Source organism: Camelus bactrianus, chromosome 20 (assembly GCF_048773025.1).
Source record: "Camelus bactrianus isolate YW-2024 breed Bactrian camel chromosome 20, ASM4877302v1, whole genome shotgun sequence".
NCBI classification, from domain to species: Eukaryota; Metazoa; Chordata; class Mammalia; order Artiodactyla; family Camelidae; genus Camelus; species Camelus bactrianus.
The window spans coordinates 7498303-7516738 of record NC_133558.1 but is presented as its reverse complement, the minus strand read 5'-3'; the positions used below and the strand labels follow the sequence as shown (position 1 = coordinate 7516738).

General features: G+C 35.5%; 1 protein-coding gene across 7 annotated transcripts in view; it reads right to left on the bottom strand.

The window, feature by feature from the left end:
- HIVEP1 (HIVEP zinc finger 1) overlaps positions 1 to 18436 on the bottom strand; it is a 248786-nt gene that overhangs the window by 131154 nt on the left and 99196 nt on the right. For 6 of the 7 annotated variants that reach the window (XM_074348113.1, XM_074348102.1, XM_074348106.1 and 3 more), the window contains 3 exons: positions 4599 to 4630; positions 2949 to 3021; positions 818 to 919 (listed from right to left, as the gene is read on the bottom strand). The gene's annotated coding sequence lies outside the window, so the exon portion shown is untranslated. Of the gene's footprint in view, positions 1 to 817; positions 920 to 2948; positions 3022 to 4598; positions 4631 to 11098; positions 11195 to 18436 lie in introns of those variants that run through there. The other variant, XM_074348108.1, reaches the window with a different exon arrangement.

Here is an 18436-nt window from a genome sequence, read left to right as displayed (position 1 = left end):
TCTGCAAGATTTTTTGCAATTAATGGATTGTGCATACGAAGTTTAATAATTATAAAAAATACTGATGCAAGCAGGAAATCTTGGCACAGTTGTGGTATGTAGTGCTCAGAGCAGGAGTAACAGGACACACATTTGTCTTATGCTTGCTACTCATACAACTGTCATTCCCAACTGTTGTGGAACCTTCTGCTTGCAAAATTCCATCCCTCACATAGTAACAAGAGAGTCAAAACAGTCCCTCCCTCCTGAGCTCTGATCACACAACAGTTTCATAAGCCTGTTCTCTCAGAAAGTTCCACAGTCCACCTCTGTGGAATAAAATAAAGTGATTTCCAGAAAGGTAAATCAGACATTTCCCTCACAGCAGCTCTCTCCTGCTCGTCATATTTTAAAAGCATAGTTTTCTATTACCAGAAAGTCTGGGGGAAGGAAGGTGGTAAGCTTCTGAAATTTCTTAAAAAATATGTTTTTTACTGTCTCAATAATCATTCCTTTTAAGTATCTATTCTGAGCAACTGATGATCTTGTACCATTTTGGTACCATTAAAACAGATTCACACATCTTCACTCAAATCTCTAATGAGATTTCTTATTAAGAAACTTACTATTTTCTTATTTAGGAAAAAAAAAAGTCTCATCCCAAACCAATTATTATTCAAAAAAGTTTCCAAACATAATTTACTTTGTGGCAGTGGTCTATGATTCCCTTTCCCAAAAGACCAAGCTACTATTCTGCAAAAAATCACAAGAAAATTTTTTATTTGTGTCTGTTCTCCCAAATTCAAAGAAAACCAGAATAAATTTGGACAGTACTTACAAAAGTAATTCTGGGATGCTGCAGAAATATTTGCAGATAAACATGACTATGGATTTCTTGTTACTAAGATATCCTTGAAGTTTGCTTGGTTTTTCTGCTAATCTGAAATACATGGTAGCACTGAGATGTCATCATGGCGTATTGAATAGCTGTGTAGCAAATAAGTCAAAGTCTAATTTCTAGGTTAAACTAAAAATCTCAGAAAAAAGAAACGAAATTAAAATTTCTTATCATGGCCAAATTACAACTCAGATACATTGTTAATTAGCAAGCTAAGATTAACGTGCTAAAGTTACTAAGGAGCATTTTACAGTGTTCTCGTCTCCAAAATGGAGTGATAATCATAACCTACTTCCTAGGGATCCTTAACAGAAGAGCAATGAGAGCTTATTAAGTAATCGGGATGTATCCATTTCTACAAAATATCTAGGTAAATAGCTCCTTCACTTTACCTTCACTATGTCTAATGTCTTTTGCATTATTCTCCTGTGTTTCTTCATTATATCCTCTCTTCTTTCTTCACGTACATAGTACGTAATTGGATTCCTTTTAAAGTAAGCGTTTATTTCCATATTTGTAACCACTTGCCATTCTACTGCTCTATTTTCTTCCTCTTCTTTTTTTCTGAATTTGGAGTGAATGGCTTATTCTTAAACCCAGGACAGTATTATTTTTAGGTTCTATGAAGTCTGTGAATTGGACACCTGCCTTCTTAAATTCAATTGCAATTACTTCTTCTATTAATATTTACAAGCACATTGAATTCTTTGGATGAAGACTACCGCACAGTTTTTTTCTTCTAGTTTGCATTGGCCTGACATCTGGCCTCTTGAATATAGATTCTCTGACTAATTAAAATCAGAATTATCTCTTTCCAACCACCCATAACCCACAATTTTGACATTATTTCCAGCCACATTTTTCTAATTCCTTCAATTTTCTCCTAACCAACACCCTCCTGCATGTTTCCTCAACACTAATTCCCTGTTTTTCTCCCTATATTTAGAAGACTTGGGATTTCATTATCACCCTAAGATGCAGAGATGCACTGTGATACATTACAGTTTTTTTCCTCACTATTTTCTTCAAAATATTGCTAAAGTTGAAAAGCAAATACATCCCATTTTACATTTATTAAGAAGCTTCTCAATAGTAGATTAATTCAGCAGTACTCCAGTGCCACCAATATTAACATTGGAGGGTGTCTGGAGAAAGAACACAGTTGTCAACCATGGAAACAACTTGCAAAAGATAGGGCTAGAGTCCAAACATTCCGAGCTTCCCTTAATCAGGCACTAATTATCTCCGAAAAATACTGCTTTGATCCTGTAACTCCCTTACTAAAGAAACCCAGTATTTCCCGTTGAACTACAGGGTAAAGTAAGTCCATATTCCCAAGCTGGCTCTCAAACTACAGTGTGATCCAAGTGTGAAAATCCTGCATTAATATCAGCTGCTTCCCTAAATAAAGTCTTCACTTCAGCTACATGGTTCCACTCCTTGTTTCTGCAGTAAGTTTGATGCTTCCTTTCCTTCATATTTCCAGTCACTGCAAGGAGTGCCTGCCTTCCTCTTCTTTGTTCATCCAAACCCTACCCACTCTTTAAGATCCAGCTGAGTTTCCCCTTCCCATGACCACCACTACATGAGATGGTCCAATGGACTCATATATAATTGGCAGACTCTCAATTAGGTAGTCATGCTTACAACTGTTGTTTTACTTTTTTTAGGTTTCTACCTTCTGGTCTAAATTATTTAGAATAGACAGCTGTTACTCCATATAACCCTTTTTTTGGTCTTCCTTATTAATTAATTAATAACCAACTCTGGATGTTATCCATGAAGCATCCTTGCAGGGAAATGAGATCCACAGGCTATTACGTGTTGTGTCCAATACTGTGTGTGTGTGTGTGTGTGTGTGTGAAACATAGATAGGTAAGTGACACCTTTCATCATTAACACTGATGCCTCATTGGGTCTTAGTTTCTACCTGTAAATTGACCACATTCAACAAGCTCACTAAAGTCTGTTCTAGGGTAAAGAATCTATGGTTTTGTTGGCTCTACTTCAAAGACTGGTGAATTTTCTAATCAGATAATTTGTGATAATAATCTTTAGTCATAAGCCTCACCTTTGTAGACTTTCTTTAATCGATTCTCTTACTGTGGGCTCCTTCATCCTTTTTCCTTTTTCATGTTGACCTTCTTGAGATGACATTGTTAAAATCATATTAGTTCAATATAGGCAAACATTCAACTATCTTCAGTTATAATGTGTATACTGCATATTTTAGGCTCTTTTCAATCTGGGATAACATACTAGATATAATTTGCATTCACTGTAAAATACAGATTTTAAAACAAAATTCACCAGTGCATTTTGCCCCTTCCTTCTGTACTATATAATTTTGTTTTGCCTACAAGAATTGTGATAATTTCCCCAAATCTCACTGCATCTCAGTAAAAATTAAAATTAAAAAAATCTTCTTATATTACTTCTCTTAGAGACTATTGAGATATGATTAGAGACTACTGATTCAAAATGTTTCAAAAGGTGATACAAAAATACAAAAAATTGGTCTTTCTTATGATTGCCTTCAAATCCTAACTAGAAGTCACCAGGTTAGGCCCAGTACCACAAATCCAAAATGTAAATGTTTATTTAATCCTTTCAAAGTTTTCCTCGGCCTAAATACTACTAAAGCAAAACTATTTTCTAGGTCATACAATTAAAAATGGCAGATTAAAAAGCTATGGGTTCCACAGAACTGTACAAGGAGTGAATTGCTGTGTAAACTATGGACTTTAAGTAATAATAATATATCAATTGTAGCAAATGCAAAATGCAATGCAAAATGTTAATAACAGGAAAATGAGGTTGAGAGGAGGAGCACTCTGGTAAACCTGAAACTGTTGTAAAAAAAAAAATTTTTAGTGTCTTTTAAACTCTATAGATTCTAATAAATGTTGTGAAAACTGCATAAAACTGATGCCTTCTCAATGCAATCCATCCCCAATGTCTTTAAAGAGAGAGCACACTAGTTTTCTCTGTCTTGTTAATTTATCCAGTTTTTCACTTTTTTCACTCTCAGCTGAGATCCAGAAAGGCCTCGTTCTCCAAAAGAAAATCTTCTTCTTTTTCTTTGCAAATCTTTCTAAACTTAGGTGTAAATACACATTCCTTCACTCCGATTTAACTATGAATCAATTATGAGTAAGTTAGGATTAAACACTTGCTTTCAACGTCTCCTGTCCTCAGGATGTGATTAACCATGGAAGCACCGCAGAGTAGAAAAGGTAAGATTTCTGTGCAAACGTGAAATGTTAAATACACTAGTTCCTAGTTGGTTTTAGTATGATCTCTTTCAAAAAACTTTTTTTCTATCCAATTGTTAGAAATTTGCATTCATTCATTGCAAACATATACACTGTATAATACTAACCCCAAATATTTGGAGCAATCTTGACTTCAGCTCAGCTCTATGAAGCTTCCAGTTTTCTTGCTGACCATGGAACTATCCAAGTAAGAACACCTATTTCATAACTTAAATAGAATGATTTCTTCCCACTAACAACCAAAAATGATCTTTAAAAAATTATTACAACGTGAGATAAGAAACTTGCGGATGTCATCTTGGGCAAGTTATTCCTTTCTCAGCTTCAATTTCCTTATTTTATAATATAGTGATAGTATATGAAGACTCATGAGATAATGCATGTTTTAAAAACTGTTCAAAAAGCATTATATATGTTATATAAACTGTAACTACAGTGCAGCATACCTCAGCGTTATTGTGGGTTCTGTTCCAGACCGCTGCAATAAAACAAATATCACAATAAAGTGAGTCACATGAACTTTTGGTTCCCAGTGCATATAAAAATTATGTTTACTCCATACTGCAGTCTATTATGTGTGTAATAATAGCATTAAGTCTAAAGAGAAGTATCTACCTTAATTTTAAAATATTTTATTGCTAAAATATGTCAAAATAATTACAATAGTAACATCAAAGATCACTGATCACAGATAACCATAACAAATAATAGAAATGAAAAAGTTTGAAATCTTGTGAGAATTATGAAGCCGTGACCCAGAGACAAGAAGTGAAAGAATACTGCTGAGAAAGTGGCAGCGATGGACTTGATCACTGCAAGTTTGCTACAAACCTTTAATTTGTAAAAAACAAAAAAACAAACACAGTATCTGTGAAGCACCATAAAACGAAGTATGCCTGAATATTAATATGCTTCTTTGGTCTCAACGAACTTGGTTAAATTTAGCCTTGACAGACCTTCTCACAGCTGGCTCTGTACCCCTGCCTCCAGGACTGGAAACTTGCCTGCCCGCCTCCAGCTCCTAACTCCTCCCCTGTGTCACCCACTTATCTTGCTTTTAGCAGAGGCCCCTGACTAGCTTGGTGGAGAAAGTTAAGACTATTAAAGTAGGAAGCTCCTTAACCCCTGATACTCCCCCAATTTCCTTGTTGCTCCACCTCCTTCTACTTTGTTTGCTCTCCTTGTCTTGAGGAAGTGGAATCTGTTCTCCACTCAAGACCAGTGTGCTTCCCCACGGACTGTGCTTCGTTTGGTCTCTTCCAGGTCTTTGCCCATCAGTCGCTCCCTCTCTTTAGTCTACAGTTCTCCCACTCTGTACACTTTTCTGCTACCCATCTGTTCAAACACCTCCTAGATTCAAAAAAGCTTTTCTTAGACTCAGTTTCTCAACCCAGTGACTATCCTGTCTCCACTCTTAAGTTTTTCTCTTCTTTTGTTCTCATCTCAATTTATACAATTTATATATCCTTGAAAGTTACCTGATACCCTTTAGACAAAAGGTAAAGATTTTTAAACATTTTCTGATTTACTAATAAGGAAACTGATATTCAGAGAAGAGTTTCTATGACTTGTCAGGATTTTCACACACATTAAATGATAGAGGTAAAATTTAAACTCAGATTTTCTGACCTCAAACTTAGTACATTTCCATGAAATCATGGCTAGCTTCTTCAATAATTGATCTGTCTCTTCCTTTCTACTTTAATGGCTAATGGATATAATTGAGTCCTTTATTTTTCATTTCTTTCCAGCTAACCTGACATCTCTCATGTTTCTAATAAAACTGGTATCCAACCATCAAAATTAAGATCCTGACAATCCTCTCCTCAAATACTTTCTTATTCTTTACAGTCTAAATATCTTAACATGGCATCAGGGCCTTCTGCTACCAACTCTTATCTTTCCAATCCTATCAAGCCATTCACTGGGCAAATGTATATTGAGTATCTATTATGTGCCCGGCAATATTCTAGGTGTTGAGTATACAGTGATGAATAAGGCCACAAGATTCCTGTGCTTTCGGAGTTAACATTGTCATTTCTTGTTCTGTTTATATTGAATGATTTGTAACCATACCAACTGGCTGAAACATTTCCTTTCTTAATGATTTTGCTCATTAGTACTGTTTGGTCTACCTCTTCCTTCAGTGTTCAATCCAAATTGCCATATCCAACAGGAAAATGTCTCAATCTGTTTCTTTTACATTGTCACATGTAGTTCCTTTACCTCCACAGTAGTCTTTTTGTTCATTTATTCATACAGACATGTAGAAACGTGTTTCACTTATCTTTCCTATGGTTTTCAAGTAACAAAAGGAAGGAAATCATGTAGTATTCCTTCCTATTTATGTTTTCCATGGTATCTCACATGGCACTTTGCACAATGTTCATTCACACCATGACGATATATATCAGTGAATTAAGAAGTAGAATGGTATGATCTTTGTCAGATAAGTGATCCACCTTAGCCACATCTGCAGGAATAATTCGCTCAAAGATTTCTGAGTATATATACATATTTTTTAGTGCACAATTTTTCATCAAAGTTTAAAGTCAGATATTATAATACATTTATGGAAAAAAGCTGATTCCTACCAGCTCCATTCTCATTTTTTTTTAAATTCTTTAAAAAAATTTTTTTAAATTTTTTGGTTGTTGTTGTTTGTTTGAGTGGGGGAAGTAATTAGGTTTATTTATTTACTTATTTATTTAATGTAGGTCCCAGGGATTGAACCTAGGACCTCATATATACTAAGCATTCACTCTACCACTGGGCCATACCCTTCTCCTCCAATCTCACTTATACACAAATAGTCTCAATCCTCTTGGCCAATTCTTTAATACTGACATCTGTAACTACAAATAACATAAGCATGTTGCTAATTTTTGACTTTTTAATTTAGATATTATCTATTGACTTCTCTGAAATGTGAGTCTTTATCTCCCTCTATCATCACCACTCCCTCTGTCATGCAGCACAAACAGGTACAATGCCATCCCTCATGTGTCCCACATAGATTATAATTTTGCTTGGAGCATCAGTGTTTACAGATACATTATCACCATGACCACGTGTGTTATTATGAACACTATTCACAGCCAAACCATATAACATACTAGAGTACTTTTCCTTTATTTCCCTGGTGGAAATAATTGCCCAATTTATATATTTGCTATGAATTTATTCATTCAATCTAAGATGGATAAAGGCCATCTTAATACATTCAAACTCACTCAAGATAGTATTAATTTGGTCTTAGTGAATAGCTCTGTCCTGGAGCTTCTTGACTTATATTCTGAAGAGTGACCCTCTAGGCCTGCCACACCACTGTTTTCAGGGGGACCCTCTTTACCATCATCCTCAGGGTTGTTTCCCAAGTGGGGCGCCATTTCCTGGAACCCATGTCTTTTTCTTAGTTTATTCCCTTATTTGGGTGGTACCCATCCTCCAGGGGCTTCCTAAAAAGGGAGTCACAGAAAATTAAGCTTTTTGAGACTTGGAACATCTGAGAATGTCTTTATTCTACCTTCACATTTAATTTATTATTTGTCCAGATAAGAAGTCTAGGTTGGAAACAATTTTTCCTCAGAATTTTGAAGGCATGAATTCATTGTCTTCTAGCTTCCAGCATCACTGTTGAGAAATGTCATACTGTTCTGCATCTTGATTCTTCTTATGAAATCTCCCCTCTTTCTAGAAGTCCTTGGTATATTTTTTTATCTCCAGAGTTCTGAAATTTCACAATGAGGTACCTTAGTATAGGTTTGTTATTAGCTCTGGTGCTGGGTTTATTTTGATCGAAAAGCTCACAGCCTTTTGTTTGGGGAAGTACTGAGTTATTTCATTGGTGATTTTCTCTTCTCCATTTTCTCTGTTCTCTCTGAGCAACTCCTATCAGACAGGTGTTTGACCTCCCAGACATATGCTCTGGTTTTCTTTCTTTTATCCTCTACTTTCCATTTTTGTACCACTTTTGGAAGATTTCCTCTAATTTATCCCCCAACTCATCTATTGTATTTTTTATTTCCATAATTCTATTTTTAATTTCTAAGGGTGATTTACCCCCCAAATAATTTTTTTTTCTAAAATATCATTCTTTTCTTATCTTATACATACAGTAGCTTGTCTCTGAGTGTATTACCAATAGTTTTTAAGTTTTACTCTCTCCCAAAGCCTCTGTTTTCTCCCACTGCTTATTTGTTTCAGTCTCTCTCATGTAAGAATCAGATCTGGTCATCCTTGTCTGGATGCTCTCACTAGGAATGCAGACTAAAAGCTGATAGGTGAATGCATGTAGTTTTTATTCACCAAGGACTTCACTGTATGGTGACCTGGCCTTGCTCTTGCAGAAGGAACCCTCAGAGTATTTTCAGATCTTTCTCTTATGCTGGTCAAATTTCCTAGAGAAGACTTCAATCATGTGTATGTGTGTGTTTACCAGTGTTCCAGAAAAGGGCAAGAAATACTGGAAATCTTAGCACTCAGTAGGTAAATTTAATCCACCTGTTTTTTGGAGTGTACACTCTACATGTCTGTTTCCAGGAAATAATTCTCTCCAGTCATCTGCTGCAGGGGTGGCTGACCTGCTGCGTGGAGTAGGGGAAGGGATCTGGAGGTCCAGCTCCTTCTTAAGCAACCTTATCTGCAACAGAACTTCCAGAGGTACCTGATGATGCCCATTCCTGGATTTTTATTTGAAAAATTTCCCCACAAATCAGGCTCGCTCTCAACTTTTCTCACAGCTGGGTTAGAATTTAGCTTTCTCATATCTTCTCCCAGCTTCCAAAGTTTTGTTGCTGTTGTCTCCACTCTTCCTTATTTGTCTTCGTAGGTTTGTGCCCTTCAAAAATAGATGTTATGATTTGAGTGGAGGAAATGAGCTAAATGCTAATGGTTACTCTGGGGAAGGGGCAAGATAGGGGTATAGGATTAACTACTATGTTTAAAATAAATAAACAATAAGGATATATTGTACAGCACAGGGAAATATAACCATTATTTTGTAATAACTTTAAATGGAGTATAATCTATAAAAATATTGAATCACTTACGCTGTACACCCAAAACTAATATAATATTGTAAATCAACCATATTTCAATAAAAAATATGTAAAAGAAAAATAAAATGCCCCAGGGTATCTATTTACAGTGGAAAGAAGATCCAGATTATTTTTTAATAATGAATTATTTTTTAACATGAGTTTTCATAAAAACAGAATTTAAGGAAATGTATATTTTATAATTCATATTCCCTGGAGGGGGGAAAATCTGCCATACAGTTACCATAAATGAATAAAAATTAAAAAAATAAACAATTAAAAAAATTTTTTAAACAAGGACAAATGTTTTAAGTCCTAAATTTTAAATAGTAGTTTTAAAATACATCCTGATTCTTGTTTTAGTTAATTCGTTCCCTGTTAAACTGAGCCTTCAGAGTCTATGGCCTTTCAGCTGGCTGGCGCTGCTAATCTCGAATACACCTGTGCCCACGAGGTTCCTGCAGGTTAGGTTTTGCTGCTGAGGAAACTGACATTACTAGCACTGAATTTCAATGACTTCCTGCAGGCAAACACCTGGAGGCAATTACCTGTACTTGTCTGCCAGCAGACACAAATATGCTTTGGATAGAAAAACTATACATCTGATTTTTGAAAAAAAAAAAAAAAGACCAGCTCCTTTGTGTAATGTTTTACTTGAGTCTGAATGAAATGTTAGAATTTTATCCTCTAACCTAGTACATGTTGATCAATCCATGTTTTTCAGCACAGAATTTCCCAACATGAGGGATTTTTCTGTTACCCTCACCCTCCGTCTGATGCCACAGCTCTTTTGCTCTCTTACAGAATATGGGTCAGTGAAAATGAATGAAGAAAGAAGAAAAATCAATAGCCTATTTTTTAATGTAAAATGGCAGCGTTTTAACTTGAGATTCGTTACTAACAGATTTTCCAGTCTATTGAAAGAAGGTCGGGGTTCAGGAAGGAGTTAAAGAATGTGTAAAATTATATCCCACTTTATTTTAATATCCACGTGGACTTAGTAATATTTTATACATGGGCTAGAGAGGGTCTCTAAAAACAATCAGTATGATGACCACTACTTTAGCTAAACCATTAAAGTTTTGCAGTTTAAGGTAAATATAGATTTAAATTACACCTTTAGAAGTATCAGAAATACCATCAAAATACCTTTTCAAGATTTAAAATTACCTGTACTGAAAAGGATGTTTGAATATTTTTATGATTTTATAGACTGCTGCCTTGGGGTAGATTATTAATTGCATTATGCATGCAAGTGCGCCTCAGTACTTAATCAGTGTAACTTCAAAGTTTCACTTCTTTGTGCTTTTATTCTTATTCAGGCAAGACTAAGAATGATTAGCAAGCTCTGAAACTTCCTCTTATAGAATAATCAAATTTCAACAAAAATTTAATTTCTCTCTCATGCTTCTTTCTATAATCTGTCTCATTTTTACACTTAAGGTATCAGTTTATTTTTTAATCTTTTCTTCCTCTGCTATTTATAATCACAGCTTTCCAAGGCCTTTAATTGTTATTTTATAGATATATCTAACAATTCAGTTCTCCCTAGCATATTTTCCAAATTTCTACTGTACACATTACTATTGCACAAAATTTTAGTTTTGTTTACATGTCCTACCTAGAGCTCCTATCAGAATATAATTGTAAGGCAAATTGTATTTCCCCATAGTTTTAGTATTATAATTAGTTATTGTATTCCCAAAGACTTGATATTACATAAATCAAGGATATGACCAAAAATAGGCTGTAAAAATGAAACTATGAACTACAACTCCCTTTAATGATTTATAAAATACTACAGTGTTTTGTACCAAGCCCTAAAGAACTTTAGAATTGGCAGGAAACTTAGGGATCAACTTTAACACCTGGATTTCATAGGCAAGGAAATGGAAACCAACACTTACTGACTTTCTTGGGTTGCATAGCTAGTTATCCACTTCCTGCTTTGTCTTCTGTCAACCTTCTTGTTGCCTCCTAAACACAAGATCTCTGACTTAGGTTCCTTCTTCAGTGTCTGGGCTGTTGTTCCTCCCAATGCTGAAATAGCCTTCAGCTTCTCCCAGCCCTCACTGGCATCACTTCTTATGCAACTCCTGCCTTTCCCTCATGATTGGATGATGCCTGTTTGATGGAGCATTGACAGATCTACTTTCCATTGAATTCCTATGGATTTCTCACGTTGAGATAGTACCCATCACTTCTGAGGCTGCAGTTTTAGCTCCGTATCTTCCAGGGACTTCATGCTATGGTTGTTTACATGGAGGGGCATGGGCTTTCTCTGATCTTAGAGCTAAGGCACAATGCTCTGAAAACAGTCCTCTGGCCCACTGACTTTCTCCTGATTACCTCTTTATTACTACTAATTGAGGATAAGGGACGCCAAGGGTTATCGATCACCTTAGCACCATGCAGTCTTCGCAGGTCGGTGAAACTCCCTCTGCATATGACTGCCTCCCTACCTGACAGATTGCTAAGTCTCTAAAGTAAAGCATGAGAAAATCTAAACCTATTTTCTACTTCTTTCTTCTGAGTCTAAAAGCTTTGAATAGGGGGCTGGTGTCAGTCAGCTTTTGTTGTATAACAAATCACCCCAAAATTTAGTACCTTAAAATAGTTATTTAGCCCACAATTCTGCAGTTTGGCAGTCTGGCAGGCTTATCGAGGTGGTTATCCTGGTCTTGGCTGGGTTTGCTTATGAGTATGTATGATCAGATACTGGGTTGGTTAAGGCCTGGTTGATTTAGGAAGGCCTCAGTTAGGATGCCTCATGTCCTCATGTAGGTCACTCAGCCTCTAGCAGGCTAGCTGGATCTTTATTTGGTGGTTCTAAAATTCAACAGAAAGAACCAAAATGCACAAAACCTCTTGAGGCCTTGTCTTTGGATTGGAATCGGTACATGCCTCTGCCATATTTCACTTGTCAAAGCAAGTCAAAGGCCAGCCCAAATTGAGTCTAGGGAAATAGACTCCAAATCTTGATAGGAGAAGCTGAAAAGTCATATAGCAAAGGGGTGTGCATTCAGTGAGGGAAAAAGTTGCTTCCAGTTTTTATAAGACATACCAAAGCAACCCACAGAGCTCGAACAAAACCCATCTGTACTACCAATACTGGACAAATGAAGACTTCCTTCCATAGGGAAGAGCTAAAAAGAAACAGCAACAAATCACCAGGCATATGAAAAGAACTGGAGGTTCAGAAAAGGGGACAAATTTGAGACAATAAAGTAAATCCTTCCTCACCAACTTTTCATTTACTTCAAGAAATAAAAGACTCTCTGATCTGTATTCTCAATATGATCTGAAAGTACATCACAGCTATTAAAATTAGAGCAGGTAGTAATAAAAAGGGAAGAGTCTGAGAACAGAACAAACAGAAGGAAAGTGTTGTAATGTTCATGCATTTTCCCAAAAGAAAATGAAAGTTATAAATTAGTATTAGACTTTTGATAAGTCAAGAATGATAACTCTAATCTCTAGGCCTATCGTTACAAGAATAATTAATATGAGTGTATTGTTTCCAAACTAGTAGAGGAAAAACCAAAGAATAAAAATAATCAATCCAAAAGAAGTTAAAAAAAAAAAAAAGGCAGGATAAAAAGGAACATAAATAGGTGGGACAACTAATAAAGCATTCAATAAGATGGTAGATTAAAAAAAGTTAGTAATTACATCAAATGGAGATGGACTAAATGATCCAATTAAAAGATAAAGATGTTAAACTGAATAAAAATGTAACACTCAGCTGCTTAGATGAAACACATCTAAAGCATAAGGGTATATAATGGTTGAAGATAAGATGATTGAAAAAGATACACCACATAACTGTCAACCCAAAAGCTAGTGTCTCTAGATCAATATCAGTCAAATGAGACTTAAGGCAAAATCTAATCTCTTTACCAGATATGAAGTGATGCACTTTAGTGATAAAATTCCAATTAACAGGGAAGATATAAAAAATTTAAACTGACATATACCCAATACTGCCCCAAAATACATAAAGCAAAATTGGCAGCACTATAAGGAGAAAAAGGCAAATCTTCCATCATATTCAGAGATTTTAGCATGTCTCTCAATATCTGATAGAACAAGCAGACTAAAAGGCAGCAATAATATAGAAGATTTGAACAATACAATTGAAAAACTTGATCTGATGAACATATGAAACACTGGAATCAAATGACTGAGAACACACATTCGTTTTAATCACATGTGGGACATTGCAAAATTTGACAATCTAGTGGGCCACTAAATAAGACTTGGATTGAAATCACACAGTGAATTTTCTCTGACTCAGGGCAGTTAAATGGTAACACAACACAAAAAGATAAATAGAAAAAAACTTATGTGTTCAGAGACCAAGAAATTAAGAAATACAAATCTATGTAACACAAGGATCAAAGAAGACACCACAACGAAAATTAGAATATAAAAATAAAATATTGTATAACAAACTTGCGGGATGAAGTTAATGCTATATTTAGAAAGAATTTTATGGCTTCACATAAATTAGAAATAAGAAAGACTGAAATCAATGAGCTAAACATCTACTTTAAAAAGTTAGAAAAACAGAACAGTAAGTTACACACAAAAATATATATAAAAGGGGATGGAGTTAAGCAGTAATTAAGACATAGACATCATGAAGAAAATATTTTGGTAACTGTGCAAACACAAAGCCCTTTCCTTTTTCCAGTGAGGAGGACACTTGGTTGACTGATTCAAAGGTTGGAAGGTCGGCCTTTTAAAGAACCTTACTTTAAAAAGCTTGTTTTTGTTTAACCTTTCATAGGACACAAATCTACTCTTGTGGAAGTAGATAAACTATGTCTAGGCTACTCCAAATTCTATCCATTTCTCCTGCTCTGCCCCAGTTATACTACACTGTCTAACTATGAATGAATGATGAGAAGGTGAATCTTCTTTCCAAAGACAGATTTGGGTCGGGTCTTGCCCCCAAATTAAATAAAAGCCCTTGGATCCCATTATATCCAATGTAACACTGGACCAGTCGTCACTCTTCATCTTTAGGATTTCATATGGCCCAGATCCCAAAAGTCACTGCACAAATCCAAACAAAGTTTCAAATTGCTGGATGGAGTCCTGCCCTCCCCTGAACCTCTCCAAATAGAGGGATGCAAGGGATGAGCTCACACCGAACAGGCCTGATTTGCAGTGGGTTCGGGAAGAAAGAGGGAACGCATGGCAAGCAGCCCGTCCCAGGATCGCAGGGCTCCATGGGCTCCCTGTAAGGCGTTCTTGTCCCTCCCTCTCTCTGCCTTCTCAATGCCACTCTTCCATTCCATCCCCAGGGCCTCTCCCTAAAATTTCCAGGATAATTGTGTTTTTAAAATGTACTATTTATTCTCTAATGTCACTGGGCCCTGATTTTCAAATGCTTTTTATATTGAACTTTAAACTTTTGCTAAAGAATTTTAAAAATACAAGTCATAATAATAAATATAATAAAATCATGAAATAATAAAATAGGAGATATTAATGATAGAAAGCAAACATACTGAAATAAAAAAAGAAAGCCAAAAGTTAGTTCTTTGACCAAGAATAAGAGAAAAGGCAAAAATAACCGATGTCAAGAGTTTTAAAAAAGATTAAATTATGTAATCCTGAAAAATGACAATGATTATGAAAACATTAACAAAAACATTCTTCTAATACTTTTGAAAAATGTAGATGAAATGGAGAAATTCCTAGAGAAAATATGAAATAGACAGAAGAAGAAATAGAACATCTTAGTAGTCTTTTTTGTTAAAGAAATTGAATCCATATTAAAAGCCTACCCTTAAAGAAAACTCCCAATCATTTAAAGAAAGATGATTTTTTTTTAACTTTTAAAAATAATAGAAAAAGGACTGTTCCTCCTCTTATGAGGCCAAAACAACCTTGATCCAAAAAACCAAAGAAAGTATGAGCAAAAAATTACAGGCCAATTTCACTCATGAACATAGAGAAATACAAGTTTATCTTTAAGGAAATAGCTCATAGAATTAAAGTAGGTTATATGCTTTCCATATATTTAGCAGGAAAAGAAATTTAAAAAGGAAAATTTCAATAGGAATATTCTGGAGAAAGAAAAATGGAAAATATCAGATATAAAGCAGAAAACATAAGGCAAGAATCAAGTGAAAATTCATTAGTATCAAAATAAAAGTCTAAATGAATTAAACCATTCTGTTAAAAAGGAAAAAAACAAAGATTCTAAAATTGGATAAAAGACAAGGAAAGATCTTAACTACCTCCTTCCTACTGGTACAAAATAGATTTAAAAAACAAAATAAAGATTACTTTTATAATCTCACAAAATTTTTGAGCAGCTATTTTTGGAGTGCTTGTATTTTTGTTTCCTCTAGCGAAGATGTTTTTGAAAATGTTCAGACCCTGTGTAGGGAGTCCCACCCTCCAGGCCAGGCCGGTCTGACTCTGGTCCCAGCTGGGAAGGCACTATTCATAGGTGGGTGTGAGATGACTGACTAGGACAGTCAGTTCTGTGGTATTGGTCATCAATACTTTATCCCATTCCTCCACCCCGTATTGGCTCCGAGGTAAAACAAAACAGCCTGGCGTTGCACAGGGCGGACTTCCACATTGCTGTTTTTCTTGGCTTCTCAACCAGTTGCCTGAGTGACAATTCCAAGGAAATCAGGGCCTATCCTGTCCTGTTCCAAGAAGCAGGGGAACCTGTTTTACCATTGCAGATAACGTTTTCTTTGGGGATAGTTCTCCTTCATGGTGATCTCAATAAATTACAGTGAAGCTAATTTGATATTGGTCATGAGAGTCTTTTGGTTAAGAATTATGCCCTCCTTAGACCTAGTGAGAAAGGACTAGAGATTAAATCCAAAATTCAGGACCCTTCCCACCAAAACCCACAATGTAACTGAGAACAAAATAAAATCCCCAAAGCAGAAGTGGTACAGATAGATTTTTGATCACTGTGCTATAAATGTAACCAAAGATTTAAAACTGAAAAAAAAAAAAAAAGCCAAAACCTTCCATCTTCCTCTAAGTCCAACTAGTTGAATATATTAAAACACCTACCTAAATAACATTTTGAGTTAAAAAAGTGTAATTACAGATTTAAATATTATGAATATATTTAGACATTGGCCATAAGGAAAACATTTATTACTAATACAATGAAAGCTATATTCTGAGAGTAAAAACAATAATCTTGAATGCTTTTCCTCCACCTTTAGTGCAGTATAATTGACCAATAAAAATTGTATCTATTTAAGGATTTCAATGTGATGATCTGATACATGCATACACTCTGAAATGATTTCCCACTTACGCTTATTAACATAGCCATCATCTCACATAGTTACCTCTGTGTGTGTGTGTGTGTGTGTGTGTGTGTGTGTGTGTGTGGTGAGAACAGTTAAGATCTACTCTCTTGGGAAATGTCAAGTGTAGAGCACAGTATTATTAACTATAGTTGCCATACTGCACATTAGAGCCTCAGAAATTATTCATCTTGTAACTGAAGTCCTAAATACTTTTATCACTAAATCAGAAAAAAAAACCTAAAAAATGTATTTAAGTCAAGAAGCTAATATCTCAACAAGATGAATGTAAGAAAAGGAATACAAAATAATTATTAAATGTAAATTATAATAATTAATCACAAAAAGAGAAAATTAATCAATACAACAGATCATTTCCTAAACAGTCCAATAGAACTGATAAACATCTGACCAAGTCAGTTAAGATAAACAAGAACAAAACTACAAATGCCTAAAATTAGCAAAGATAGGGAATACTTGACTACAGATTAAAAGAGATTTAATTTGAATTAAGGAGTGAATACTGTCTTAGTTTCCTCTAACATGATGTGGATGTATCCTTAGGAATGACCCAGAGTGGTCTGCAAATAAAATACTGAAAAATCTAATTTTAGGTTTTTTATCTAAAAAATTGAAAATAAACTTTCCTAATACTGAATCCAGTACTTTACAGTGGATCTCCACTCCATCTGTACATCAGGCCTGTCTCCTTGGTAGGTGAGGGGAGGTGAGGATTTCAGCGTGCTGATGTGTTGACATTGCTGCCTTTGGTTTTCATTCACTTTCAGTGTACTGGGACAAAAATCTGGTTAATAAACAGGTAGTTAAGTGGGATTTAGACTAGGTTATTTAAAATAATAGAATCTTCAGAATTCTTTGAAATGAGATGAGGAAGTATCATGAATGTCTTTTGTTTTCCATAGATATTCCCCAGTTACCTTTTGGGAAAGTATTTAAAATATATATTTTTTAAACTGGTGGTCTTTTTTTTCTTTTTTTAAGGGCATACAATGTGGATAGTTTAAAGGACTCAGTATGCAGAGCAGAACTTTGATCTATCTTCTTCCCTAGTATAATGTGGATTCTTTTCTTTCTTCTCTCCCCTTTCAAAATAGCCTTGTCCTACTTTATAAAAGAAAGTTGAATTGGTCTGGATGCTCTCATAAACAAGCCATCCCAGAAGCTCAGTGACTTAAAACAAAGATGTTTATTTCTAATGTATGCTGCACATTCAACCAGGGAAATTTGGGGTATCTGTATGATGTCCTTGTCAATCTATGACCCAGGGAGTCACTGGATGGAATGTTGATAATCATCATGGCAAAAGGAAAAGAGAACTCTGGAAGGTCTTGCAGTAGACTTACTGCTCCAGCCTGAAAAGGACGCCCATCATTTCCCTGTACAATGCAGTAGGCAGAACTAGTCCGTTGGTCTCACTGAGTCTGCATGAGCCTAGGAGGTAAAGAGCCTGGGCAGGTTCAGTGAACAGCACTAACACTATCGTGAATTTTAGCACGGTTGTGTATTGCCCCGTAATGAAAGGAACCTCCAGGGCATTAAACCAAAGGACTTCTGGAAATACTACTTTCTTGGAAGCGTCCTTTTAATGATTAATCCATAGATCAATGTAAGTCCACAGGGCTGCTAGTCTTTCCCTCTCCCACACATATTTCTTTCTCAAGCTACAGCAAATGTATTGGAAACAAGAGTTTTTGCCCTTGGTAGGTTGTCCTGAAATCCCACCTTTCAGGGACAGGGGAGTGACGGTAATTTTCTTTTACAACCTCCCTTCTTACCTCTCACAGGAAGTGCACTGCTCTCTGAGGGAGAGCCGAGTATGGACAAAGCAGAGAGGACACTGGTAAGACACATGGATGCTACAGTGACTGTTTGTCTTTTCTTTCATTTAATAAAACCTAAGCAATTTTTTTTTTAGCTATGCCC